The sequence below is a fragment of the Sorex araneus genome, chromosome 5 (assembly GCF_027595985.1).
Source record: "Sorex araneus isolate mSorAra2 chromosome 5, mSorAra2.pri, whole genome shotgun sequence".
In the NCBI taxonomy this organism is placed as follows: domain Eukaryota; kingdom Metazoa; phylum Chordata; class Mammalia; order Eulipotyphla; family Soricidae; genus Sorex; species Sorex araneus.
In genome coordinates, this window is record NC_073306.1 from 135,968,128 (window position 1) to 135,985,324 (window position 17,197).

General features: G+C 42.7%; 1 non-coding gene across 1 annotated transcript; it reads left to right on the top strand.

Moving 5' to 3' along the window:
- Positions 1–1,569: 1,569 nt before the first annotated feature.
- Positions 1,570–1,688, top strand: LOC129405443 (U6atac minor spliceosomal RNA). Its single transcript, XR_008630586.1, has one exon. It is a non-coding gene; the product is annotated as a U6atac minor spliceosomal RNA (small nuclear RNA).
- The last annotated feature ends 15,509 nt before the right edge of the window (positions 1,689–17,197 follow it).

The following is a 17,197-nucleotide window of genomic DNA, read 5'->3' on the forward strand; positions in this document are numbered from 1 at the left end:
TACAGCAATCTTCACACACTTTCTTTTGAAGAAACTTTTTTGGGTCATTTTTAGTGAATTACTTATAACAGGTAATACAAAATAAATTATTTAGGGCCTGCTACTGGGGCAGGCTTGGGTGGTGGTTTGAAAATTTGAAAATTCAAAATAATGGTGGTAGAAAGGTGTAGTGACAGTGGAATTGGTGTTAGAATGCTGAATGTAATTATTATGAAAAATTTTATAAAAATAAAACTAAATTCTTAAAATTTAATAAAAGAATCACCATCCCTGAATTGACAATTAAATGCAATAAGAGCATTTGACATATTGAACGTACTGTCTTAGCCCTATCTTTCATTTAAATTGTCTTTTCTGTCTCTAAGCTTTGTTTAAATCACAAGATTTCTATAAAAATGTGAACTTATTCTGGAAAGAATACGTTTCCCCTCCAGGGACCTACATCTTGGCCCTCATACCTGGCTTTATCCTGGAAACTGTGTTGTTATTCATCAAGACTCACGCTGTGTTCATCGTCCATCTTCGTTCAGCTTTAGGCGCTGGCTATCTTGGAATTGTATGTCCCCTTACTTATACCTCCATTTTGGGGCTGCAAATTAAAGTTTTATTTTTAACTTATCTTTATAATTATTATTGAGATGATCTGGTTTACCTTAGTGTGTATGCTTTTGGTAAACAATGTTGCTTCATCACAGCCAACACCAAAATGCCAAAATTCCTCCCCAAATCCCTTCTTATCTGCTCCATTCCCCCCATACCCAAACTAGGGAGAATACCTGAAGATTTCTATGTTCTTTTTTCCATTTTTTTCCTGCTTTTTGGGTCACACCTGGCGATGCACAGGGGTTATTCCTGGTTCATGCACTCAGGAATTACTCCTGGCGGTGCTCAGGGGACCATATGGGATGCAGGGAATCGAACCCGGGTTGGCCACACGCAAGGCAAACGCCCTACCCATTGTGCTATCACTTCAGCCCCTCTATGTTCTGTTTTAAGAATTGAACAATGGAATTATCTCTGTTCTCTTGCTTTGTTTTATTATATCCCACATATTACTGAGGTCATCTGGTCATTTGTATCTTTTTAATGGCACATTGAATTTTTGTTTATTCATGTGATAATGTATGGCACTGATGAATATACCTTTAAAATTTTTAAAGAATGTGACATATAATTTAAGTTAAAATATAATTTTATGCATAAAAGCATTTCTGAAAAAAATATGTGCAAAAGTGGAATCTAATCATTACCACTTTTATGAACACAATGAGTGCTAAGTTGTTATTGATTATTCATTTTTTATCATGCCATCTGGGACTCTGACATTGGAAGACTGTAACGATCACTTCTACTGTCATCAAGTTACTTTAAATTTGAAGATGATAAGTGTTAGACTCTTTTCAAAAAAGCAAAATTCACAAATACACCCAGTAATTAACTTTGAAATTATGCAAGAAAGAGTAAGTTTTCATCCATGGCAAATAAAGCGACTAACCCAGTTTAATAAAAGGAAAAGAAAAAAAGGATAAAAGACATGCTATTATTTTTCACAAACAAAAACGTGAGTGGGTGTTGTATGAAAGAGAAGGTTAGTACTCCCCTTGACAAGGATGAAAGGGGCTTTGGCCTGCAAACGCATATGGTTAAGGCACCTCCACCTACTTCGTGGCATCTAACCAACGTTTTCGAGTGCCTGAGAACAGATGACTGGTTAAAGAAACTTTGGTCCATATACACAATGGAATACTATGCAGCTGTCAGAAAAGATGAAGTCATGAACATTGCATATAAGTGGATCAACATGGAAAGTATCATGCTAAGTGAAATGAGTCAGAAAGAGAGAGACAGACATCGAAGAATTACACTCATCTGTGGAATATAAAACAACATAATAGTAGAAATAAGTACCAGGTTTGCTCCATGGCTTGGAAGCCGGCCTCACATGCTGGGGGAAAAGGCAGTTCAGATAGAGAAGGGAGCACCAAGTAAAGTGTGGTTGGAGGACCCGCTCGGGATGGGAGAGGCGTGCTGAAAGCCGATTATAGATTGGACATGATGACCACCCAATACCTCTGTTACAAACCACAACACCCAAAAGGAGAGAGAGAACAAATGCCCTGCCACAGAGGTGAGGTGGGGTGGGGGGGATGGGAGGATGGGAGGGATGCTGGGGTCATCAGTGGAGAAGAATGAGCACTGGTGGAGGGATGGGTACTCAAGCAGTGTATGACTGAAACACAAGCACGAAAATATGTAAATCTGTATCTGTACCCTCACGGTGATTCATTAATTAAAAATAAAAGAAAAACGTGAGTGGGTTCCCTGGTCACCCCTGAGGATTCCGGTGTTCCCCATCAGTACAAGACCCAGTAGTGCTGCATCCACGGGTCCTGCTTGGAGCCACCTCCAGAATCTCCAGGATTTCTCCCGGACCCTCTGAGCCTGCCTTGGAGATCCCGTCCCCAAATAAATATGTTCGAATATGAAATTGGACAGATCCAGCATGTTCTGTCTTCTCTAAAAATTGAATCTCTCCCAGCAGGAGAGAGAAGCAGGGATTAACCCAGTTTGATCATTGGCACCGAATGGCCCTGTATCTAGTGCCAGATGTAGCCAGAGAGACTCCTGAGCACGGTCATCCCAGGCACGCATGCTCCTACCCTGGCCTTGAACCCTAGCCCAGTGCCCCTCCCCCCCAGCAGCAAATTGGATTATCCCCTCCCATCAGTCTCTTAAAAGCAAACAGAGATGGAACTGTCATTTAATTCTACTATCCCTGTTTAAAGTGTCACCCTTTGGTTATAAGATTAATTTCACAATTCTTAAAATATTATCACGGGGTGGAACTTTTTTTTAAAGGGGAAGAAAATGTCTTTCTTATTTAATATGGTTTTTATTAGCAGAATAATTTGAAGCCTTTTACATAAAAACAATATGGAGATATAAAGGAAACATGACATATGTTCAGGGAATTACAGAAATAGGGAGGTATTGGACATAATTTTCCAGCGCTGCAATGCATACACAGAAAAGCACAGGAACATAGGAACAATGACGAAAATAAAACCTCACCATATGTTCATAATGCTCATCAATTTTTCATTTCGGCATCAGATGTATATACCAATGTGCACATTGCTTTGCCTGCCTCATGTACTACCTTACTAAAATGCTTCTTGTAACCCTTTTAATCACATCAGATAGAAAAATATTACTATACTTTAAATTGCCATGTGAATGCAGAATAGTTTTCTCTTGTAATAATAGAGTGATCATTTTTCCTAGGTTCTCTTTTTCATATACACATGTGCTGTAGCTGTTCTTGCAGGTGAATAATCATACATGGGTGGACCGGGTGGACCTGATTACGCACCCTTCCCCTGCCACACACACACTTTTTTCCTTATTTCCTGGTGTGCTGGGGATAGAATTCAGGACCTTATGCATACAAGGTCTGTCCTTGTGTCCCTGGCCCTGATGACTGTTTCTTTAGAAGACCATTTTGACAATCTACTTACTGGCTATGTGTATTTAAAGGCTTTTAACATCCGATTCCTAGGTATTTTTTTCTTTTTGGGTCACACCCGGCGATGCACAGGGGTCCTGGCTCTGCACTTTGAAATTACTCCTGGCGATCCTCAGAGAACCATATGGGATGCTGGAAATCGAACCTGGGTCGGCTGCATGCAAGGCAAACGCCTTACCCACTGCTATCACTCCGGCTCCTCCTTTGTTTTGTTTTTAAATCATCATTATATTATTTGAATTAACTTGGGGTTTTAAATTTTGTTTTTGTCTTATCATTTAGGAGAAAGTGTTTAGTTCTTTTTGTTTTTAAAAGGCAAGTGGTAAATTTTCTTAGTTATTTTGAGTTTGACAGAGAGTCTCTTGCCTGTGCTGTCTTCCCTGGGGTCCCTTGGAGGGGATGGGCTCCAGCTTCCCTACCCGCCCCGAGCAGAGCTCCCAGCGACCTAAGACCACCGAAACCTAGCCACAGCCATGCTCAAGGCCCCTCTCCACACATTCGGACAAGCCTCACACATGAAGGTACTGGCAGAGGAACCCAGGTGTGTATAATCCCATCAACGGCCAACATCCAGAGACTTAAAGCAAGCTCCCAAAAGCGATATCTTATAACCTACTTCTCCCCCTGGGAGAAACTGGCAAGCTACTGAGAATTTCCTGCCCACATGGGACAGCCTCGCAAGCTTCCCATGGTGTATCCATATGCCAAAGCCAGTAACAAGCTGGGTCTCATTCCCCTGACCCTGAAAGAGCCTCCAATGCAGCATCGTTGGGAAGGCCAAGTGAAGAGAGGCTTCTAAAATCTCAGGGATAGGGGGCCGGAGCCATAGCACAGCGGGTAGGGCGTTTGCCTTGCACGTGGCCGACCTGGGTTCGATCCCCGGCATCCCATATTGTCCCCCAAGCACTGCCGGGAGCAATTCCTGAGTGCAAAGCCAGGAGTAACCCCTGAGCATCGCTGGGTGTGACCCAAAAAGCAAAAAAAAAAAAAAAAATTAAAATCTCAGGGATAGGACGAATGGAGAGGTTGCTGAGACCGCTCGAGAAATCGATGATCAACGGGATGATGATGATGATGATGATGATGATGAAGATGATTTTGAGTTACAGATATTTGCTAGGTTATGGTAAGAAAATCTCTGCCTTGGATTTAATTGTAGGGGCTTGTGTGTTAATAAATAACAAAATTGATGCCATATTTTGGAAATGATATTTTTGTCTGTGAAACTGTCAAAAACTAAGAGATGTTCATTCACTCTTTTATTCTCTTATTTATTTCAGTGCATATCATACACAGTTCCAGTTGTCTGTAACAATTTCTGATACAAAATTGCAGGACATTTACATGTATCATTTCCTTCCAGTTTTAAATTCTGTAGATGCTGTTAGTTATTTGATTGAATTATCTTGGAGTCTATGAATTTTAATAGGGTGATTAATTCAGCTGAATATTTTATTATAGTGATTTATTTTTGTCTTCTCTGGTTTGTTTTTTCATTTTTGCTTTCTTTCATGGGAATGTGTACACAACTTTCTGTTCAAGTAGTTCAGCACCACGCAAATGGAGAAATGATATCACTTGTGTTAACATTTCATCTTTCTTTGTTTGAATTTTCCTGTCATGTTCTCTCCCACTTTTTGTCCCTTCAAAGTAGAAAAGTTCCCTGCGACGTCTTCCCCTCCCCTCTTTCCTCCTCTTCAAAAGAGAAAATTCATAATCCTCCCCCTGAATTAATTGTGTGTCTTCAGAAAGTTTATTTAACTTCGTGATTCTATTTTCTCACCATAATAAAATAACACCTCTTGTATGGTTTATAATAAAGTCAGATTAAAATCTGTATTGTATTGCTAAGCATTAGGTATTCCCAAATGTTGGCTCCTTCTCTCTTTTGCTTCTCAACCATTTATCTGAGCTCTATTTCCTGTAATCAATGTTTAGTTCAGTGTTTTAAAAATTACAATTGAAGGCCTTTTGTTCTTAATGAAACTATTCTGCTTAAATAATTATTATTCCTGAAGTGTTTGGACTTTCCTTGGTAGCTTTGCATATGCTATTGTATATCTTCCAGTTTTGTTTATGCTTATGTTTCTTTCCTCAGATAGTTCCTTTTCTTTTCTTTTTTTTTTTTTTTTTGCTTTTCAGGTCACATCCAGTGATGCACAAGGGTTACTTCTGGCTCTACACTCAGGAATTACTCCTGGCCATGCTGAGGGACCATATGGGATGCTGGGAATCGAACCCGGGTCGGCCATGTGCAAGGCAAATGCCCTACTTGCTGTGCTATCGCTCCAGCCCTGAAAGTTCCTTTTCTTTCCTTTACATACTGTCCATACAGACCGTGATCTGGAGGTCCAAGAAGACACCCGTTTCTTGGACTTTTGCAATAATGATGAAGGTTTGCCTCCGCCACATACCAGTGAGGACTCCTCTGCTAACTTCCTACCCGTGGATTTTCTCCGTGGTGCCATTAGATGGATCCTTATCAGTGGTTCTGCCACTTAGAGAACCTCCAAGTGTGAGGTTACTGTTTGTGATCTCTTCTATAATCGCACCTATTAAATCTAATTTAGGATGGTAGACTTTGTGAACATTCCAAACATGTGGGTGACTACTTTGGGTCTTCTGTGATGGAACTGGCAGATGGCAGCCCTGATTATTTCTGTATCATTGTGTGTGTGTGTGTGTGTGTGTTTTGTGTGTGTGGTGTTAGCAAAGTGCCCTTACCTTCACCACTTAAGTTTATAGCCTGGTAATGATCATCCTGATGAAAGCACCAGCACATTTTTAGACAAGTCTGAAATGAGTGTTCCTGACTTTCTAGCCCAGTCTTTGGCTGGAGAACGGGTCAGGTAGGACATTCTGTAGATGTTACGGGAGAAGATTTCTAGCTACTCAAGTGCAATTTTGGCCTTAGGAAGATAAGCTCTGGGGTTCTCCAGTCCAAGCTTCCTTGAAGCAACAATTCCTGATTTCTCACTACTTATTTTATGCATCTAGACTAGAAGCAAGTCAGCTGTATTCGCAGCATGGGAGTCTAAGTCTGGGGGTTACCACAGTCTCTGGCCTTTCCCACCAACTCAAAATCGATCATGATTCCATTGTCTGCTGCTCTTTCTGAAAGTTAAAAAATTTTATGTATAGCGGTCTCTTCTTATTTCTACGTTATTTTCATGAAAAGAATACCTGACTCCTTAACCCCCAGGGGAAGTCTGAATGCTTTCGACATTTGTCACACCCCTGTTTTACAGTCTGATTTCCTATTGTGCTCTTGATTCATTGAACATTTGTGGTTGTAAGTGTTGAAACACCATGAGGTACTCCGTGCTTATGCGACTGTTTCTCTAACTTATCGGCCTGACGTTTTCCTTAGTTATCTTTCTATTAATGTAACTTGATAGGTTGCATCCAAGCTAAAGGTCTGTTGACATTTGTCTGAGACTATTATCTGCCTACCCCTTTCCCTCCCTCCTTTTTGAGTGCTCTGTCTTTCATCTTCCATTTTGGACCACACTTCGGGATCCCAATCGGTTATCTTTCTCTTTTAATTCCACCAAATGTCTAATAGTTGTGCATTTCTAAATTCACTAGTCTGCATTCTAGGACCAGAGTTAGTGAGATTATAACACGTTTGTTTTCAGGTGCCTCTAGGCCAAAAGAAGAGGCTGCAAGTGCTCCCGATTTAGTTTTGTAGAACTTCTTCTGGGCCTCTGTCCCAAAGAAAATCAGATCAGACCATCTGAATGGCAGTATCTTGTCTCCATTCTGGGCCCAAATTAGAACACTTTGGAAAAAACAAGTGAGGTGTTGATTAATTTCGACCTCCTCCCAGTCATCCATTATTTTAGCAGATGAATGAGGAAAAAAGTAATGTCTGAAAAAAAATAGAACAACCTATTTCATTTCTTATATGAGGCAGAGACTTGCCATCCCTTACACTGCAGCAACTACACTGCTCTTTAGATATCCTATGAATGTTTGGCAAAGGGGCCTTTTGAGGATGCTGGAGAGAACGGTATCTACATAGCAGCCTCTGAGGTCTGTTGGGAATCCCCCAGGCCCCACAACTCCAAAGTATTTCTCTGCTGCCTGCTTCAGAGATGGAGACGAGCCACTCACCAGCCATCAGGCTTTCTCCAAGGAGTCTCCATCCTGTGACTGAATCTTTACAGAGACCCTGCAGGATTAGAATGAGTTCAACTGCTCCATGGGTTCAAAACTTGCCACTGCAACTGTGGTGTTCACTGACTGACTCCACCCACATCTTCTCTTGTTCTTGGGTATCTCTTGTAAAGAGAGTTTGTCTCATTTGAGGTTCACTGTCACTGTCATCCCGTTGCTCATTGATTTGTTCGAGCGGGCACCAGTAACGTCTCTCATGGAGAGACTTATTGTTACTGTTTTTGGCATATCCAATACTCACAGGTAGCTTGCCAAGCTCTGCCGTGCGCGCGCGATACTCTCGGTAGGTTGCCGGGCTCTCCGAGAGGGGGGGAGGAATCGAACTCGGGTCGGCTGCATGAAAGGCAAACGCCCAACTGCTGTGCTATAGCTCCAGCCCCCATTTGAGGTTAAGTGGGGATTATTTTTGTATCCTCTAAAAATAAGAGGGGTTATCAGATGAGGGAGGGAAGGAAATAGATGGAGGATACAGAGGGATAAAAGAGGAGAGAAAGAGAAGAGATGAGAGATAGAAGAAATGCATTTTTCATTCAGATAGTAGCACTGTTGTCCCATTGTTTATTGATTTGCTTGAGCGGGCACCAGTGTGATACTTGTTGTTACTGTTTTGGGCATATGGAATATGCCACGAGTAGCTTGCCAGGCTCTGCTGTGCGGGCGGGATACTCTCAGTAGCTTGCCAGGCTCTCCGAGAGGGACGAAGGAACTGAACCTGGGTCGGCTGCGTGCAAGGCAAACGCCCTACCTGCTGTGCTATTGCTCCAGTCCATTCAGATAGTAGTAATGCAATTTCTGAGTCTTAAGAATGTGGACAGTCACACCTTAAATTATTGCTCAATTTTATGCCCTCAAGGATGTAAGGAAAATATATCCCAAATGAAAAGACCATATTGATAATTTTCCCTTCCTTTGGTTATATTTTGTTGTAAGGCAGTAATGAATTTCTTCTTTGATTTCATTAGGAAATCTGCTTCCCTTCTAAGCCAGCACTCAGGTAAGTGTCAAAATTCTAATTATATACATAAAAAAGTATGTGTGGAACTTGTATTTAAAACTGTCCGCATTAGGCTTTAATCATTAGAGGAAAATGTGAGATTTGAACAGTCTAGCTAACATAAACATTCATTGCTTCAGAGCATGATAGTTTACCCCTGAGAAAATTCCATAACGTTGAGAGATGTAGCAGTAATTAATTACCATTAAAGAGATTAATACAGCATGCCAGGAATGATAAAGAATTACAGGAAGGCCCTGCAGAAAATAGTCTCCAGGCGCACAGAGAGGGGAGGAGCCTGGGGAAGCAAACCCATTTAATTCTAGCTTCAGACTCATTTGGAAATAGACAATTTCCCTATTATTGATTAGTTATCTCTGTCAAATCTGGCTTCTGCCACCTCCTGAGCACTTGCATTACCTCCTGGATGGCCTTCACATTCCTGTCGGTGTATCTCAGCTAACCCATAGGGAAAGCTCTGTAGCTCTTGTTGCTCCCAAATCATTTTCCAATAATGCCCTCATCCTACCTGCTGCTTTCAGAGCTTCAGCGGCTCCCCGCTGTCTTCTGAAGGCAGCTCAGTATTTGCAGAATGATTTGGGGGTTATTCATGAGCTCGAATTTCACTAGATTTGCTCTGGTCTTCTCTTCCTTGCTCCTAATAGACCTATTCTCTGCTAACCCACTGGCTTCAAATTTGCCCACCTAAATATTTCCTGGAACATTTGGGAGTTTAATATGCAGAATTCCAGACTTCTTCCCAGGAATCAGATTCTCCAGGGAAAGGGATTAGAAATTTGCTGTTGTAACAAGTGACTCAGATCTTTCAGAGAGTCTGGAAACCCTGTCCTAAGCAAGACACATCTTTGACCGTCCCCTAAACTCAACCACTTCATAAGCCATCCCTCTGCTGGGGTCCCTCCCGCAGTGCACAGCCCAATCAGCACGGGCCACTTGGATTTCTCAGGAGAGCGTATATGGCAAGACTTGAAAGCAGGTTGTTACATGAGAGGCGATCTGGAGAGCCAGGAGACAGAGAGGCCAAGGAATGAGGTGGGGAAGGGAAGAAGCCAACAGGAGCGTTTTTTTGGCTACTGTCACTGGTGCAGGCAGCTCAGTTCTGATGGCTCTGTGGCAACTTCCTAAGTACTGTTTAGAAAGCCCTCTAGAAGCTTCCATGTGAGGAAGGTTGATGATTGGCATTTGTCTGCTTTGCTGCTCCTCTGCTCATAAGATTCCCAGAGCCATTAGATTCCTTGCTCTTGCAGTGGGAAAATGCCATGGAGGCCTGTTTGACCTGGAGCAGACACTATAAAAAATTATTACTCACAGTGCCCAAATCCCCATATGTCAGGCCTGGGGACCCCTGAAGACACCCACAGCTGAAAGGAAAGGAATTGAAGGGTCTCTCCCAGCACAGGACTGCACTGTCAATGACTATTTTTTTTTTCGTCACACCCGGCAATGCTCAGGGGGTTACTCCTGGCTCTGCACTCAGGAATTACTCCTGGAGGTGCTCGGGGGACCCTATGGGATGCTGGAATCGAACCCAGGTCAGTCGCGTACAAGGTAAACACCCTAACTGCTGTGCTATCGCTCCAGCCCCTGCCAGTGACTATTAACAACAGCAAAGAGTTGTTAACTGTGGTTGCAGTGACCTTTGCGCTCTTACTGCTGTAGCTCTTCCCAGTGGCTGACAGTAACCCCCATGTTCTTACTGCTGTAGTTGTTGTTAATGGTGGTTAATAGTGACCCTCGTGCTCTTCCTGCTATATTTGTTAATGGTACTTGGTAGTAACCCTCGTGTTCTTCCTGTTGCTATTGTTAACAGAGGTTGACGGGGGAAAAAAATCCATGAGCACAGTGAAAAATACATGAACACCAGGAAAATGAGGAAGCCTTCATGGTGGTGAGCCAGAAAGCAGGACAGGAGGTTACTGTCAACTGCCAGTAACAATCACCACCACCACAAGAACATGAAGGCTACTGTCAACTGCTGCTAATAAACACAGTAGTGAGGACATGAGGTTTTCTGTCAGGTGGATGATTCTAGTTCAAATGCACTTACCTGAGAAACTCACTTACAAAGCAGATTTGGGGGGCTAAGGAGAGGGCTCCAAGAAGTGAACACATGCATCATATAGGGGATCCCTGTTTTCAATTTCTGGCAACTTGTTTTTAACAAGTAATGCTGGAGTAGCCCCTAAATACTTCTGAATGTCTCGACCCACTGATCCCCCCCCAAAGGAAAACACCCAACAACACAGAAGCAATAGTTAATTTTTTTTAAATCACATGTTTTGTTTGGGCATTTAGGAATTGGGGTTAACAATAGGCACCCAGACATTCATTCTACACTTTGAGAAACTCTTGTTCTGTAAGAGTCAGAATCATGAAACCAGCTACTAGGGAGATGATGATTTGGGTTAAGTGCCTTGCATAAATCAAGCATAATCACTATAGAAGCTGCTTTGAGTCAACGTTACCTTTCCTACCCATAATGAACAAACAGGGGCTCAGAAAACTCAGATTCAGGATGACAGATCTGGAAGGTTCCAGAACCTGCACCCAAGAGTGGCCCCACTGTGCCACGTCACTGTGTACAGAACACTTTAAACCCATGACCATGTTTAACCCACGATCAGTTCCAGTGTGAGGTCTTGTAGCAGAGCCAAAGCATTTGACCAAGCTAAGCTCTGACCCAGGGTCTGGGACCCGTCCAACTGTAGGTTAGAGAAATACAAGGATCTACAGATCTCTTCTTAATTTTCAGGTTGAGAAAGAAAACATTTAAACTTTTAGCTTTATTGAGATAGAATACATCATATGAATTTAACATAATGATGAATAGACACACACACATATTACAAGATAATTATCACCTCGATATTAGCTAATATCTGTATCACACTGTTAGCATTTTGGGGGGATAAAATTTTTAGGATCTGTTCTTTTTGTAGCCTCCAATGATATAATATGGACTTATTATTATTTTTTTCTCTACTATCTTATTCTTAGGATTCACTCATCTTATAACTGGAAGTTTGTGAGCTTTGATTGTCCCCCCTTTTCCCACCCATGGTCTTTACTAACCAGTTGTAATCTGTGTTTTGGTGAGTGGAGTGTTTTTATATTCCAGACACAGTAACAGCATGTAGTCATTGTCTGTCTTTGGCTTATTTTCTTCAGAACACTATCCTTAAAGTCCAGACACACTGTCACAAACACGGGGCTGTTCTTTTTATTATGACTGAATACTGTTGCGTCGTAAACCACACTATCCATTCATCAAAGACTTTGTTATTCCCTTATCAAAGGTGTTACAAATAATGCTGCAGTTATGACATGGAATACAGATATCAACAGCTTGTTTCTATTTGGGGAGGATAGAACCAGAAGTTGAATTGTTGGATCATCTAATTTGATTTTTTTTTTTCTGGCTGGAGCGATAGCACAGCGGGTAGGGCATTCGCCTTGCACGCGGCCGACCTGGGTTCAATTCCTCTGCTCCTCTTGGAGAGCCTGGCAAGCTACCGAGAGTATCTCGACCACATGGCAGAGCCTGGCAAGCTAACCATGGTGTATTCCATATGCCAAAAACAGTAACAACAAGTCTCACAATGGGGATGTTACTGGTGCCCGCTCGAGCAAATCGATGAACAACGGAATGACAGTGATGCAATGATAATTCGATTTTTAATGTTCTGCGAAAATTCTATACTGTTCTTCATCACTCCTCAAGGTGCTTGGAGTGCTGGAGATTGACAAACACCCTGTACTGTTACTCAACCCTTAAACTCTTATCTTTTTTTTTTTTTTTTGCTTTTTGGGTCACACACAGCAATGCACAGGGGTTACTCCTGGCTCTGCACTCAGGAATTACCCCTTGGCAGTGCTCAGGGGACCATATGGGATGCTGGGAATTGTACCTGGGTTGGTCGTGTGCAAGGCTAACACCCTCCCCGCTGTGCTATTGCTCCAGCCCCAACTCTTATCTTTTTAAGGCTAGTTATTCTAACAGGCATGCTTTTTCCTATTGATTTGTGATGTTGAGAACTTTTCCAGGTACTCTTTGCATGTCTTCTTTGGAAAATATATATGCTTATCCACTGCCCATTTAAATTTAATTAATTAATTATTTTTTTTTATGAAACAAAAATATTTTTGATGGAAAGAAGTTTACTTTAAAAGATGTGATGGAGGAAAGAGAGGAAAATGCGCTCAAGTTAGAATATGGGTTTCTCCAGAGAGGAAAAAGCTTTGGCTATTTTTAATCAGATTGGATTCTTTTTTTTTCTATTGAGTTGTATGAGTTCTTTACATATTTAGGATATTAACTCCCTAACTGCTTGCTTTCCATATATATGATTTACAAATATTTTTTTCCCATTATGCAAACTGCCTTTTCATCTTGCTAATGGTTTCCTTCCTTATGCAGAGAGGCTTTAGTTGGATACAGTGCATTTGTTTATTTCAGCTTTTGTTACTTTTGTTCGGATGTTTGGTCCTAAACAACCATCAGAAAGACTAAGGTTTAGGACCTCTGACCATCTGTCAAGGAACTCTGACCATCCAGGTTTTCTGCTAGGAGTTCTGTGGTTTCCAGTGTTATACTCATGTTTTTTTAAATCCATTTTGAGTTGATTGTGTGCGTGTGTGTGTGTGTGTGTGTGTGTGTGTGTGTGTGTGTGTGTCCAGGCTAAGACAAGGGAAGGATCTCTAGATCCTTAATCACATGAAATCCCGAAATCCCGTTGATCGTTCATTTCTCGAGCGGGCTCAGTAACCTTTCCATTTGTCCTATCCCTGAGATTTTAGAAGCCTCTCTCCAGTCGGCCTTCCCAAGGATGCTGCATTGGAGGCTCTTTCAGGGTCAGGGGAATGAGATCCAGCTTGTTACTGGCTTTAGCATATGAATATACCATGGAAAGCTTGCGAGGCTGTCCCATAGATCCTTAATAGCTTTCTGTTAAATCAACGTGGGAAAGGGGGAGCTTTACCTAACCCTAAATTGTTTTAAGACTCAAGTTCTATTTCTGAAGTAAACTTGAGATGTGGTTGAATGGTTTTAGATGTCTTATTTCCTGTTTGCCTGTTCTTTTCCAGTTCCTCTAAGAAGCCTTTCTAACTAGTTCATTTTTTTTTTTTTAACTAGTTCCTTTTGAGACAGAAGATCTTACTAGTTCCTCCCTGAGACAGGAGAACCGACCAAAATGGTCCAGAGATCTAAGTTTGACTCTCAATTCTAGCTTTCACGATGAGTGCTGCATCATTCCCAACCAAGCTGTGGAGAATGGGTTTTCCAAAGAATAAGAAGAAAAGGGGATGCTGGGCATGCAACAATAAGATATGTTTTTACCATAGACTGAATTGGGAATGGAATTCTGGGAGACAAGCAGCGTCTGGACAGCAGAGCTATTAAGAAAGGGCATGGCATTGGGAATAGGCATAAAGCCAAAGGTGGTGGCCGGTTTGTGAGTTGTAAGGAGCATCTCAGGATAAAGGATGGTGCCTTGTTTGACTTTTTGGGGGAAATGACCTGGATAATGAATGTAGGACATACTGTGCTCAGGAGTCAGTGAGATAAATATAAACCATCAGTGGAACACAATGTCAAGTTACTGAGTATCTACGGTGTGTTCAGGCGATGATGATGGTGCTAAGTTGATGAGATCTAGGTGATCAGCATGAAGTCTCAACAAGGTTTTATTTATTCTGCAAAATGAAGATTATACAAGGGTTCCTTTATTCTACGTATCAAGGCAGATAAAGGCTCTTTCCTTTGTCATTCCTGTACTTTGCTTGTCTTTTGACATTTTACGGTAAAAGAGGGACACATAAGAACCTATCACAATGAACCCAAAACCTAGTCAAGTGTTTGAAAGCAAAATTAACTTCCTGCTAATGGTTGAATCCTTTTTCATAATTTTATCCTAAGTGATCCTCCCGATGGCTCGCCTTGACAGGGATATCATTTAAAGTCACAGTGGAGTAAGTGCAACTAATATGCTTCTCATCCCCTCTCCCTGACAGATTTTTAATATAAGTGTCAGAGCATGAATCTTCGAAATCCATTCCACTGCCTCTCTAGTCAGCTCTCTTCTCTCCTCCCAACACGTCAGAGGCTTTGGGAACGCCAGCAGAGGACTACACAGATGCGAAATTCATGTCCAGTTAAAATCTGGCCGCTGGGGCTGGAGTGATAGCACAGCGGGGAGGGCGTTTGCCTTGCACGTGGCCGACCCGGGTTCGATTCCCAGCATCCCATATGGTCCCCTCAGCACCGCCGGAAGTGATTCCTGAGCGAAAAGCCAGGAGTAACCCCTGTGCCTCGCCAGGTGTGACCCAAAAAAAGAAAATAAAATCTGGCCACTATCCGCTGAACATTTCCCAGGTACCAGAGTCTGAATAAGAGGGACTCTGTGGTGAAGTCAACATAAATTGTGCCCATCCAGTGAGGACACTAAGATGCAAATCTAGAGTCAAACTTGGGGGAATGAGTTGAGGGAAGTGAGTCAGTAAAGCAGTGTCTAGTCCTCGGCACCCATGACTTCTAAAAAATTTATTTTATTTTAAAAAAATTTTAATGAGTCACCATGAGATACAGTTAAAGACTTACAAATTTTCGTGATTACGTTTCAATCAAGCAATGTTCCAGTACCCATCTCTCCACCAATGCCCATTCTCCACCAACCAACAATGTTCCCAGTGTCCCTCCCACCACCCCCACCCCTTCCCATCCCCTGCCTCTGTGGCAGGCACACTCCATCTTACTCTCTTTCTTCTTTTGGGTGCTGTGGTTTGCAATGTAGGTACTAAGCAGCCATCATGTTTGGCCCATAGTCTACTTTCAGCACGCATCTCCCATCCTGAGCGATCTCTCCAACCATCATTTACTTTGCGGTCTCTTTATCCCACTACCTTTTCACCCAGCGCACGAGATTGGCTTCCAAGTCGTGGAACGATTCTCCTGACCCTTATCTCTACTATCCTCAGGTGTTATTCTCCTGTTATCTTACTTTATACTCCACAAGGACTGGAACAATAGCACAGTGGGTAGGGCGTTTGCCTTGCATGCGGCTGATCCGGGTTCAATTCCTCCGTCCCTCTCAGAGAGCCCGGCAAGCTACCAAGAGTATCCTGCCCGCACGGCAGAGCCTGGCAAGCTCCCTGTGGCGTGTTCAATATGCCAAACACAGTAACAACAAGTCTCACAATGGAGACAGATGTTACTGGTAGGCACCAAATCGATGAACAACGGGACGACAGTGCTACAGTGCTAGGTTATGATTAGAGGAAGGTGAGGGTTGCTGACCTGGGTTAGTGCTCTCCAGATGTCCCATGTCAATACGTCTATTATGGTTTAAAATAGACGCCAAGGTGCCTACATGTTGGTTAATGATGACGGATTCTCTTGGGGAGATTTTTAATGCGTCTCAAATGGCTGCAGAAATTCCTCCTGAAGCAAAGTGAGAATTAGCTTTCTTTGATTTCCCTCCTTCCTTTGATGTTAAGGGATGTTCTGCATGGAAGCTGAGGGTGCATATTGACTGAGCTCTGTGGGCCGCCCCTCTCCGTGGATGGCCCTGCGCCAGGCCCAGCCCCCGCCCCAGGATCCATCTCTCTGGCTGAACAGCCTGCAGTAAAATGAGCTCATCCAAAAAAAAAAAAGGCATGGCCAGTGTCCCTTCACTATCTCAATGTAGAAGGTTCCTGTTTGGAATTGTAGGTTTGTTTGGGGGGGGAGGGTAGCACTGTAGCACTGTCATCCCGTTGTTCATCAATTTGCTCGAACGGGCACCAGTAACATCTCCATTGTAAGACTTGTTGTTACTGTTTTTGGCATATCGAATACGCCACGGGTAGCTTGCCAGGCTCTGCCATGTGGGCGGGATACTCTCAAAAGCTTGCTGGGCTCTTTGAGAGGGATGGAGGAACCAAACCCGGGTTGGTTGCATGCAAGGCAAACACCCTACCTGCTGTTCTATTGCTCCGTAATGAGCTAAACAAAAAAGAAATTTAAAAGCTATATATGTTGGTGGGTGGCCACGCGGTCTTTTGACTTCCAGTGGAATCCAGTCGGTAACAGCTCTAGTCCAGTGGTCGTCTCTGAATCGCATTACATGTCCAGCCCATCTGCTTTTTTTTTTTGGGGGGGGGGTTCTGGGTATTCTCACAATTTCCCGTATAAATTAATAATGACTGTTTTCCGAGTACCCTTCTCCCTCCCAACCAGCCTACCAATCATACCACATCAGATCGGTATAGTTTTGGAGAGTGGAGGAAAGCTATACCCTGTTGCCAAGGTCCACAGCTGTGATGTTGGTGCTAAAAGAAATCCAGCAGGTGTAGTCATTCCTGTGGGAAGAGAAGGTTATGAGGGATGAGGGGTGGTGTGTGTGTGGGGGGGGTCCCATGGCAACGGCCCCCTTCTCTTAAGTGAACTTTCCATTGTCCTGCCCTGCCATTGAACCACAGGCTAAATTTTAATAATTGAG